Below are 11,870 nucleotides of genomic sequence, written 5' to 3'. Positions count from 1 at the left end.
GTTTTCAAGTGATTTGACAGATTTTCATAGCCTAATGCAACTAAATGTAATTGTGCCAGGCCCTTCCCCCAATTTAAAAGAGGAAGAAATTGGACGTTCCTCTTATAACGTTAGTTCCTCTTTCATCCTCATTGTAATGTTACAACTTCAACCTTCTGTCTACCATAATCTTGTAGCTTCTGTTCATGTCAGCACCTTTCACTGTATCATCAAAAGGAGTGAACGCAAACTATCGGAAAAGGATGTACTCAGCGTACGGTGACAGCTACGTAAACTGTGTCCCATGCTCCAATTGTAATTTGAATTTAATTCACAATAACAAACATGCTGTTGCAGCTTTAAGAGCTAATCTTCTCCAGCGCGTGTTTTCCTACACCATATGTACAAATAGGGGACCACAAAGGCGTCAAACAAGGATTCGCCAGAGGAGGCACATGTGGTTTTACGCGTGCTCCATGGCGCGTGCTCGTGAGAATGGCACGTTGCTGATGGAAAGAGAGTGTTTTTTGCAAGAATTTGCTCAAAGCAAGTCTGATTGAATTAACTATCACAATAATTGCATAGATGCTCTACTTGTGTTGATATGATTTTACATTGAGCAACTTCAATCAGTGCAGGTATTATGGTGACATGCTCTGTGACATTGGGGGCCTACATTATTTATTTGATATTTGACTTTTTTCGCAGCAGCTGAGCCAAAGAAAAGATGTCCCGCCCACTCACTGTATAAATCTGCTGCCCAAATGCTAAGAAATTGAGCACACATTCAAGTTTAACACCCATTGAAAGTTCATGTTTTTATTGACACTTTGTTTCTACATCCTGGTCCTGTTAGTATTCAGCTGAGTCTACAGCACAACTGTAACGTTACTTGGTGAAAGTTTAATCTTAGAGTACAATGCTTCCTTGGAGGCTCCCGCATAGAATACAATATTGGGGCTGTTTAAAAGTAGGTTGGAGAGATTGTATTTTCTTTTTTTGTTCCTAAATCTCAAGGTATTACAGTAGGAGAATCAGAAATATTTTGAAGTTGTTAGTACAAGCACTTGCAAAATAGTAGATGTGGTTTGAACATTGTTACCTTGTCTAGCCTACATAAAATGACAAAAGTATGGAACAAAATCTGCATGACCTCAATCGTTCTCCCCTTTTTCCTACCCGCAGAGATGTTTGATGTCATAATACTCTCCATTGTATGATATGAAAAGGTTCTCCTTTGGTCAGCCATTACCATACAGAGGGGGTAAAAATTAGACCTAGGTGCAGTATTTTCTGTACACAGACACCTGTATGTTAATACCTCTCCTGTTTATTTTGACTTATCATTGTGACCTTTGAGCAAAAAAAAGCAAACACCCAAGACTATCATGTAAACGAATCGATATTGTCACGGGTGACAGGAAATGAACCTTGAAACAGGATGGTGAGCAAATAATGTTCACATTTATTATCATTTTCCTTGTATTATCAAACTCTGGTTCAGATGCCCAAGTGGTGATGTCAACGTGTTTACACTAGATGCAATTTAAGTAAACAAAAACAACAGCAAAGCTGCAGGAGGTACACCAGACCATCCTGATAAAGATCCAGAAGATCAATTCCTATCAGATAAAGTTGATGGCATAATGGTAGCATGCTATCTTATGGGTGGAGACACTTTTGTGTGGTCCTTTGAGAAAGGGTAGTCTTACAAAACAGGACAAAACAGAACAACTCCCGCGAGGTCAACTGATATAAGGGTTTGTGATAGTGGATGGTCCAGCAGGGGTGCCCTAGAATGAGAATCAAATGAGGGCAAGATAACAGGAAAATGAGGGTAGGGGCTTTGGTGGAAAGATACGTATATCCGATGCATTTGTAGTGAGGGGAATTTTTTTGGTGAAAATGTTTGCCCCCATTTTTGTTTTCCATAGAAATTTTATGATCAAGTCACAAATTTTAATGATATTGTTCAGTCTTTGTCAATTTTTTACACATTTTGCCTCAAGTGATATTTCTGCAGTCGTGTGTTAAGTCAAGAAATACAAATTTTGTTCCTTTTTTATGCCCGTTCTGGTTTGGGTTGGGTCCATCTATTATATCAACCCGGCCAGCGCAGGCGGGTGGTCCAGCGTGACGTCACTGTACCAACACACGCCGTGCTATGAGAGGGTACCAACAGTGTATAAGAGTACGCTTATTTTGAATTTTTTGCGTTAAGGATATCAACGTTCTGTCAGAATCTTATTCCCAAATAGTCAGCATTGTTAAAAAAAGTTTTTGTTCTTTTTTGACGGTAATGAAGACAACAATATTGTTGTTGTACGGATGAACCGGTTTCGCTGAAAACCCTAAATGAGCCCAGAGGGTAGATCCGCCTATCGATATACATGTGAATGCGGCAGCCGCACTTCGGATTTGAATGGTGGGAAGCAGAGTGTCAGACGACGTCTCGGGCCCCGAAACTGGCGTTTTCCCGTCAAAATAAAGGCAAGTCTGTGGATATTGGAGCGTCCGAAGGGTTGATGGTAGATTGGCGGAGCTGCTTTTACCGTGGTTAGGACTCAGTTGGAAAAGAGAGAGGAAAAATTCCGGTCAGGACTAGGAGCGAGCAGAGCTGTCAGGACGCGGGGAGCGACTACTACACTACCGCTCAGATCTCTGTTGTGTGTTCGGGCCGGCGTTTGCTTGGGATTTTGAACTCTCCAAGGAAGGCGTGCAATTCAGGTATACCCTAATCATCATATTATACGGTACCTATGCTTATCTTAGAGTCTATCTGAATGTTATTTTGTGTACAGAAACCGAGATTGGACATGTTTGAACTCGTTCTTGCCCGGATAATATACGTGCATATTTTCTGTCGAGGTCTTTTCTTTGGCCATCTGCCACTACAACCCCCATGCAGTGTTCCGAATCTCCGTTTTTTTTACCCAGGCCAAATGTAGGTTGCTAGAAGACATTATAGCGACCGAGGAATGTTTTTATAAATCTTGTGATGAAATTATAGAAGGCTTCGTCCGTCGTTGCCATTCTGGACTTGCTATTTTGGTCCGACTGCCGCGCGCAGTATTTTGACTTTTGGCCTGCCGAAAAAGAGAGAGATATTGCCCTGTCCGCGAACCGTTATCTCCCGGTGTTGAAAGCTCCATCACAAACCACCCAATTTTCGCCAATCGTCAGTTGATTGCGGGATTTCTGGTGTTGAAACCTCAAGTTAAATCCTCCAAACAATTTCACGTTATCCAGACACTAACGTTGGCGCCATGGTGGCAGTTCTGTCTCTCCATATACTGAGACAAAATTGCCTGCCACGTCGTTTTAAAACGGGCCGACTTCCAACTATCCCTGTATTATCAGACTCTTTTTGGATCAACGGAAAGAAGATAACACTGAGAAGCATCCCCTGTGCAATATTTTAGGTGTAGCAGTTTTGTATATCTGGCCACAACCGTAGATTATAACTTGTATCATTTTTGTGGCAACTACAAATCTGGGAAGATGCCACATGCGTGTCAAATTATGTTGCCATGAAACACGGGTAGTGAGTTGGTGTGAAAATGTGGGCTTTGAGTATATATCTGGATTGTGCTGTATTTTGGGCAATTTTAGGAATGTATATTAAAACTGTATTATATTTTTCTGTAATTTCATTTGACAAGAAGGTTAGCAGTTCAGGAAGTTGCTTTCCGCTCCAGGTGTTAGGCATGCTATGCTTGAAAATGGTTGGTCTCCCATCAATTAGGGTCCTGATTTGTATGGAATCTGATAGCCTTTGTCTACTTTTTTTGCTCGCTGTGTTGAGCGTTTTCACTTCGGCCAGGTGCGAGGATGTAAGTCTGTGAGTTTCAAACGGACCGTGTCTTTGTGTTTCGTGGAGAGCATTTTTTTTCTTTTCACCTGGTTCCTATGACATTTAGGATTATGAGATTTGGTACCCATACTCAACCTTTCCATCCCTCTTCGCTCTATCATCATCCCACTCCAAATGCAAGTTTTGTGTGGCTTCAAAGAGGTTCTCTGGTGCATTCACACAGGGGGAGTGCATTGATTGTACACGTTGATGAATGTTTTTTTTTCTTTCGGTTCCGCCATCTTTCTTCCAAAAGCAGAGATGAATTGGCAAATCATCTGCCCTCTGCCCTTCAAATAGCAACCAGGATGAGGGCTGCAGCCATTGGCATCCATTGGATGTGGAAATGGTATTGACTTATGCTGTTGTCACTGTATGCTTTTCCTGCCCTGTACAACAGTTATCCGATGTATCTTAAGCTATACTGACCCTTGCACAATAACCATGAAGACAAATGTGCCTACACCATAATGGAAAGTGTAGACGGAGGTCATATCACCACCCGAAAATACATTGCACCAGCCGAAATCCTTTTGGGCAGACTGGACTAGACTGAGTTAGACTATGGAATTAGACTTTGCATACCAGAAAAAGCTTTTAACAGCAACCCCAATGAACAAGTCTTTTCAAAATCTAAACTTGTTACTTACTTATCCCATGGTTTTGTTCCTGGACCTATTTTTGCCCACTCTCCTGTAAAAAATTAAATGCTGTACAATCAATAGCAATGCATTTGAATGGAGCTGATTTACACCATTCAAAGTAATTCACACGTCTGTTGATAAGATTTGGCCACTTCGATAAGGATTCCACAATAGCATTAGCCAGTTTTGCACCTAGTATTAGAATCACACAATTAACTGTATCATTAATCCCAGCCAGACCACAACTTGCTATTACCAAACGGTTATAACGTATCTCATGTTTTATGTTACCATATTTTGCTTCCATTATTTGCAGCCCCTCCTTGTTTGATATGCAGTTAGTAGAGAATGGCATGGAGAGGTAAACATAAAACCTCTTTAGGGGGAAATGCAACTACACATATATGTCGTCAGCAGGCTTTGCTAGAAAGGTCTCCATTTTATTATCTTGTAAACCCTAATGTCGTAGGTACCCACTTGGACATTATGTCTCTTTATAGCTTTCAGCATTATTACCTCACTATTGTGACTTTCATTTCTGAATAACCTGCAGGCTTTCACGTTTATATCAGTGTGCAAGTTACTGTGAATCAACTTCTATCTGTTTTATTTTCGAATGTATAGCTGTATTCAATCTTTGAAAACCTCTAGTCATATTGGTTTTGGAAATTTTGCGTTGTTGTGGTGGTGGTCCTTGTTTAGCGTCTATTTTTTATTTTTTTCTGCTAGACATGGTCTCGCGATACTGAAATTTTCTTTGTCCAAAATTGCTTATTCCTGTATTGTTCTGAGGCTCTGAAAGAAAATCTTGTGTATAGGGCAAACTAGGATGAATTTACAGATAATATACTCAACATAGGTGGTAGATTCAGACCAGAACATGCCTGTTTAATATTAAGTATCGCCAGGTTATTCCTGAGTCATTGGTATTTGGTATACTGTATTAGGGATTTGGCTGTCTGGATCTGGATATTGGCATCCCCAAAGGCATCAGCTTTGATGTGTTGGGGGACCCAAATGGTCCTTTTTCATGTCAACCCATTTATCCTGGGAATCCATTTCAGCTCCACAGGAGGCTCCTTTTACTATGACAACCATACATATTCAGCATGTCGCTGCATTATACATGACTCTCAATATTAAAATTGCTGAGATGTTTCCACGCAAATTTGGCGGGCTTTCCTTCTGGTGTTGCACTTTTCTGTCTATCTGCAAGAAGGCTTTGCACAAGCATCTGTGAACTTGACTGAGCAAATGTGTCTGTCAGGAAAGATTACAGTGCCTGGATAAGCAGTGCAAAATGTGTGATAGGGGTATTACAGCATGAAATATTGATAAGGTTCTGGTGCTCTTTATGATCCTCATTATATTCATGCCCATTTATCTTGCCAGATTGAAAACCGTGCTTGCGCATGTAATGAAAGGACCGTCTGCCAAGTGTAATAGACAATTTTATGGTGCAGCATGTTTTCCGACTTAACAACATTTTATGTATCAGTCCTAATGTAGGCGACAGTGCTTTAAAGAAGCGATTGTATCTTCAGTAGTTTTTAGTGTTGCTGCCAAGTTGTTTCCAATATTTCACACTCTAGTTGAATAGTGTATTCAGGGCTTTGCTTACTCTAAAGCCTATGGCTAGGCTTAGCCTCCAATGCTTTTATGGCCAGTATTAATACATAGTCATTGGCAGACTTTGTAACAACTGCTTGGTCAGCTGAATACCAAATGTAGTATTAGGCGTAGTTAGTAATAGCATTAAGTCTAAGACTGTCTACTAAGAGAGAGCATTTGTGGAAACTTCATGTAACCTGTGATAATGTCCAAAATAGAGGGAATTCTCTTGGACTATTTGTTTAAGGGCTCCTGTACTTTCTCAGGTCTTTGCATCTCCTTGAGTTTAAGAAACATGATCTGTGTTTCAGCACAGAGAACATTCATGGGTTACAACTACAGGATGAGGTCATCAGGGTTTGTCATAATCAGTCATTATTCTTTCCCAATGACCTTTGCCCCAAGGTATTTGGGCACTTGTAGAAGCTCATGTCCAGATGGAAATTTGACCTACCCCATTGCCTGAAAAGACAGAGGGCTATAGCGGCGTACTCCCGAATGAAGCAGTGTTTTTACAGGAATACCTGCGGTTAGCAACCCTTTGATAATGCCGGCTTTCTCCATTCTTGTGTCTCCCATCCTGATATTAACCCGTTCAGTGGACCACGGCGGCATCATGTCACTGTAGAATGATAACTACCTCCGCTCTTTTTTGCCTTTACTGTTTCCCATAGCCCTGCAGGACAGCGTGGACCCCCGGGTAATGATTAGGGTGTCCCAACTGTCGCTTCCTATGAAAGGAAGTGACCATGCTTGGCTACGAACATGACTACATCCTGACCTGTAGCCTCGCATTATGAGACAATGACATTGAGAGATGCCAGCCATGCAGGTCTGGCCATGACAACTTTCCAGTGGGGAGAAACAGTCCTGTTACTGTTATCATGAAAGTGGGCATTTGGTTACGCCACCTTGCTTCATTTGCAGCATTCCTGTGTTTTAATTGGGAGAAATTCAACCTTGTGCATTTGCAAGGCTCAACTTCTCAGTCTGGATTTTGTCAAACTGGATGCAGATGTGACTTAGGGTCACAAGTTAGTTAGATCCTTTCCTTGCTGAAACAATAACAGAACTAAGTCTAACACATGCATACTGGTTCCAATTTGTGTCCAGACTTGGTAAGCTTATTGTCTGAATGCATGGTACTGTATTCTTTATGTTGGATGTCTGCTTGGTGTAACATCTTGTAACGCATCGTGCTAGGAGACGGGCTAAAGTGGATGGAAAGTTTTGGTGGCAAAGTGTCACACATGTCATTGGACACCCATGTTCCAATTATTGGGTCTAGCCACAGAAGGCATGGCGTAATCACCTTCTTGTTGCAGAGTTGCGCACCTTCAGCGCTCAGCCACAAAACCACACTTCTCCATCCCCAACAAAAGTGACATATCTTTTCTGGTTTGTAAATCGATGAATTCACCATTACATAGCAAGGCTGGAAAGGATGGCAGATATGATCATAGGGCACACAATATGGATCGGCAACCTTTAATGTTAGGGAGGACAGAGAAATCAAATCCCCTCCTCTGAAAATAGCCCTGGTGTATGAAATACAATCTCGCCGAAGCGAAGATTCATGTTGTCTGAGGTCAGCAAAGGTTATTCTAAACATGGGTGTGCGGGATTGGTGGATGGTTGTTGTGGCGGCACTAGTGGGAGAAGAGTAGAGGAGTGTCTACCTGGGAGCAAGCATGACATCACTGTCTGCCAGGTGAAATTGCGTCGCGTGCAGGTATATAATAATAGCTCATCAACAGCATAATTGCACAGAAAAGGGCTATAATTTTTGAAGAGTGGTCGGCTCTCTGAAGTAGTCTATAGTTAAATGACTTCTCTGTTGTTGGCAGTTTCTTGTTTCATATTCTGAAAAAATAGAACTTGTGAAGCTTATTGGTTAACCTGAAATTGGTGTCATTGGAAAATATTAGTGTTTATGGATTGTCAGAGTGTTCTGCTAGAATATATATAGATTATGATATGGAAAGTATCCAACCTCTCCATTTAGCAATGGGAAGGCTAATTTCTCCATGGTCATGTTTATACCCCATGGTATGTTCGGGGTTAAAGGCTGGGTGAAAAGGCCGTGGTTACAGTTCTACCCAATCAATGGCCGCCTCTGTTCTGTCCAGCGCTAATGTCATTTCTCCACTGGGTTACAACATTGTACAAGGGCGAGGAAGCTAGCAAGGTCAGTTGTACTAGTATTCCCACCAGAAAGTTTGCCTGGCCGGTTGCCACACATGGGGTGCCAGACCAAGGTTGTGTGTTGTGGTGTCTGTGGACATGGCCTGCTGACATGTCTGTCCCACAGGCTGGGCCAGGAGAAGGTCAATGCCATGTGGGGAAACGTTAAATATAGAAGTTCCTTCACAGACTGTATCACATACTATCAGGCCGATCATGCTCTTTCTTCAGAGTTTTAAATACTCTATTGTCCATTTATTTGAAAATAATACTGTTGTAAGGTGTTAACGATGTAATGTAACTCTCACATATGGGCTACTTTGGTTCTTTTAAACACCTGTGGTAAAAAAACAAAAAGGTTCTGGGACTTGTCCACTAGCCCCCTGCTGTGATGCCACAGGTTTGAGATGTTTTGCTTGCATGTGAGGTGGGCTGAAGATCCCCACCATGACATTTGGTATTAGTTACAGTAAAGATCTTGGGAGAGTGGGAAATCAGCATGAAGGTTGCCACAGTAAGGTGTGAAAGTTCCCACATGAATGGTAAGCAGTGTGGAGATGGCCCATCCCGAAATGCTCCAGATCTGTGACACCCTACTTCCTGCTCCCCTGTGAGATTAGTGCTGAAGTGGTCAGGGGGTAGGAGGGCAGATTTGGGAAGGTAAATCTGTTGGTATGTAATCAGGATCCCTTGTACAGCTGATGCCACATCTTTATGCATGCAAGGCTGTCTGGTTAAATGCTTGGCAATTGAAATTTTCATGGTGAACGAACAGGAGGAGATCACTGGTTTTTGACAGGTAGGTCTTCTGAATCTGAGAATTTTTGAGGCCCTATTTGGGGTGCTACTGTGATAGTGCTTACCTGTGGGCGTAAGCCATTTGTATGCTAGATGCTTGTAGCTCCAAAACAAAATGGCGAAAGGACCAAAGCAGTTGCATTGCCTGTTCTTGTAGGGTGAAGAGATTCAAAAGATATAGTTAGGATGGGACAGCTCGATGGGAATACAGTTGTAGAAGAGACATAAGCTTTAATTCTTTTATGTCTGTTTGCCTTTTGGAGTAATATCTGAAGTTCCTGGCCTGTGTTCTTGTACATGTGACAATCGAGTCATTTCTTTGTTTTGATTCAGAAAGTGGGTGTAGTAGTTAGTCATTGTCTAGACAAAATGGATATCCTATATAGGGGAAGGAAACAGTTAATCCAAAAGTTGGCCCAAGAAAAGGAGGCAACATAACCGCACACCTGTAGCATGTTGTATATGAGCAGCCTTATCCTGTGTGGTTTATTTGTTCGCTAATCACCAAAAAATGTCAAGCCCTTCCTCCTGGCCATGATGGAAACCCCAGAGAGACTCCTGAGTCATGCACCGAATGTTTTCCTTACAAATCCTTGGCGTCATCCTGGTTGGTGTCTCAAGGATTTTTTTGCTTCCCTTCTTCCTCTCATGTCAAGGAGGAAGTCTTAATTATGTTCAAGTAGAGTATGGAAAAGATTTGTATTGATTTGTAATGTGGCGTTTCCAATACAGGCCTTTCCCTCCATGTGTTTCAAATCTTCTGTACTGTGTAAAGTGATATTGTTATGTATGATCAGTGTTTACAGGATTCATCCCTCACCTTCATCCCTCCCTCATTCATATGCTTAAAAATCTCAACTCAACATAAAGAAACCGTAGAAAATGTATTTTCATAACCTTAAAATGACATGTTAGACAATAAAGTTGACAACATTCACATTGGCTTCAAAACAGTGACACTGTCATATGGGGGAGGGGGGCACTTACCTAAATTAATGATGTATTTTGCATCACAGAGACATATATCATACTATCTAGTATTATTTCTTATTGGTAGCACCTTCCAAAAATATCCGGTTTTCACATTGAAGTAGAAAGTTCTTTGTGGTTGATTCTGAATGCAAGAAGTCATTGTTGGCTAATGATGTAAATCTTGTTTTGACTGTTTTGGTGTTATTGTTGCAGTGTTTTCGTGTAGCCTAGCTGCTCAGTCTTAGTAACAAATGGATCCTGGCAACCTAATCCTTTTTGTCATTTCTTTAAGAAACACCTTGAACTGTCTTTGTTTTGTAGGCTGCTGGGTAGAATTTTGTTTTCATATGGAGCTTGTCAATCGAGTTTCCTTTTGTAACTGCAACCAATGCACGGACAAGAGAAAAGTGCCAAACCCTGTATGTTTTAATTATGGCACCGAATCCAATTATGTTAGCCTGTAACTCAAGATAAACTTGCCACTCACTTCAGTTAACAAGGTTCTCCTCTATTTGACAAGAATTGTCAAATGGTGTTACAACAAGATCCTGGACTCACAAAGAAGTGTCCTTGTCGTGATTATTTTCCAAGAGCCCTAAGTGGTTTTTGTGTACTCATCTGCTAGCAATAATAAATTGGGTAAACTAGGTAGTGAATTCTCGTCATACGCTTGTTTTGGCTCGTTTTCTGGAACGTGAACGGTTACTGTTCACAAGAATGTCTCACAGGCAACTGTTAATGTCTGTCGTTTGTCTGCAGCAAACACAAGCTGAAAGTAACCGTTTGGAATTTTGCCAAGTGGAAAAACATCCAAAGTCCTGTCCTTCATTGTCTATCAGCCTATCAGCTGTGCTATTTCTCTGTCAACAAGGCTTGACTGTGATGATATAGCTGTTAAGGTTGAAACACTGCTTGCTTTATAGCTATCACCTGTCTTTGTTCAATCTCGGATCATGATTTCCGATGTTCTCTGTATATTGACAAATAAGTCGTTAGAAAGCTATGTAGTGTTTTTCTATAAATAGTTAACTTGCTCATGGGAGGCACTGAACAAGTCTTTGCCTTGGATTTCCCAACCTTATACGTGAGGAAATATTTTCAGTCATACTATAGACTAGATTTTCTTGGGCTTGTTCTTCTGCTACACAGAAAGCTGGACAGAAGTGTGGCCAATTCATTGTTGAGAGATAAGACTACTGTATCTGCGCTTGACCTTGTAGGGTAATGCCTTTAGGCATGTGGCAGAAGCTTTGACCCATCCTCGGATGCTGTTATCAGTAAGGCCCAGTAAAGCCTTCTCTTACAAACACTAATGCATGGACAAATGGATTCTGAATCTTAGCAGAGAAAGGTTACATCTTATTAAAAGAGTGGGATGTCCTTTTTGCAAGAGCTGTATATGCTGTGGCCTGATAGGCCTGATCTTGTGGTCCCCCTTAGTAGGTATCTTCAGTTTTGTTTGAGAACACTTCACTGTTGCATCCCCGGATTAGAAAGCTTTCGGAACCCCGCGGCCGTCTGCTTTGGAGTGCTGCGGCTTCTCACATCTCAAAAGGTGCTAGGGAACAAATTGGTAGTACCCAAGCAAAGGCGGATCAATTTGCCAGGAGGAGATGTGGAGTGTTTGCCCTGAGCGGTATTCCTACTTTCTCAGTGTGATGAATGCTTTTGTGTGTGGAGTGCGCCTATCAATACCTGGGAAAACCCTTTGATCCCACCGCAACTGTTTTCTCTTGCAAGGTATCTGTGTCTGCTGGTGTAAGCTTCCCAAGACAGATTTGGCAAAAAAGTGCTTGCCAACATGAAACTATTCAATTTCCTTTGCATTA

At 41.6% G+C, this 11,870-nt stretch overlaps 1 protein-coding gene across 11 annotated transcripts in view; it reads left to right on the top strand.

Moving 5' to 3' along the window:
• The first annotated feature begins 2,321 nt into the window (after nucleotides 1–2,321).
• Nucleotides 2,322–11,870, top strand: part of LOC118418184 (roundabout homolog 1-like) — a 78,470-nt gene continuing 68,921 nt past the window's right edge. For 3 of the 11 annotated variants that reach the window (XM_035824100.1, XM_035824058.1, XM_035824025.1), the window contains exon 1: nucleotides 2,322–2,706. The gene's annotated coding sequence lies outside the window, so the exon portion shown is untranslated. Of the gene's footprint in view, nucleotides 2,707–7,796; nucleotides 7,820–11,870 lie in introns of those variants that run through there. The other 8 variants (XM_035824050.1, XM_035824080.1, XM_035824072.1 and 5 more) reach the window with 4 other exon arrangements.

This window comes from Branchiostoma floridae, chromosome 1, assembly GCF_000003815.2.
Source record: "Branchiostoma floridae strain S238N-H82 chromosome 1, Bfl_VNyyK, whole genome shotgun sequence".
In the NCBI taxonomy this organism is placed as follows: Eukaryota; Metazoa; Chordata; class Leptocardii; order Amphioxiformes; family Branchiostomatidae; genus Branchiostoma; species Branchiostoma floridae.
Note: the sequence above shows the minus strand (reverse complement) of the source record. Positions and strands in the feature narration are given on the sequence as shown.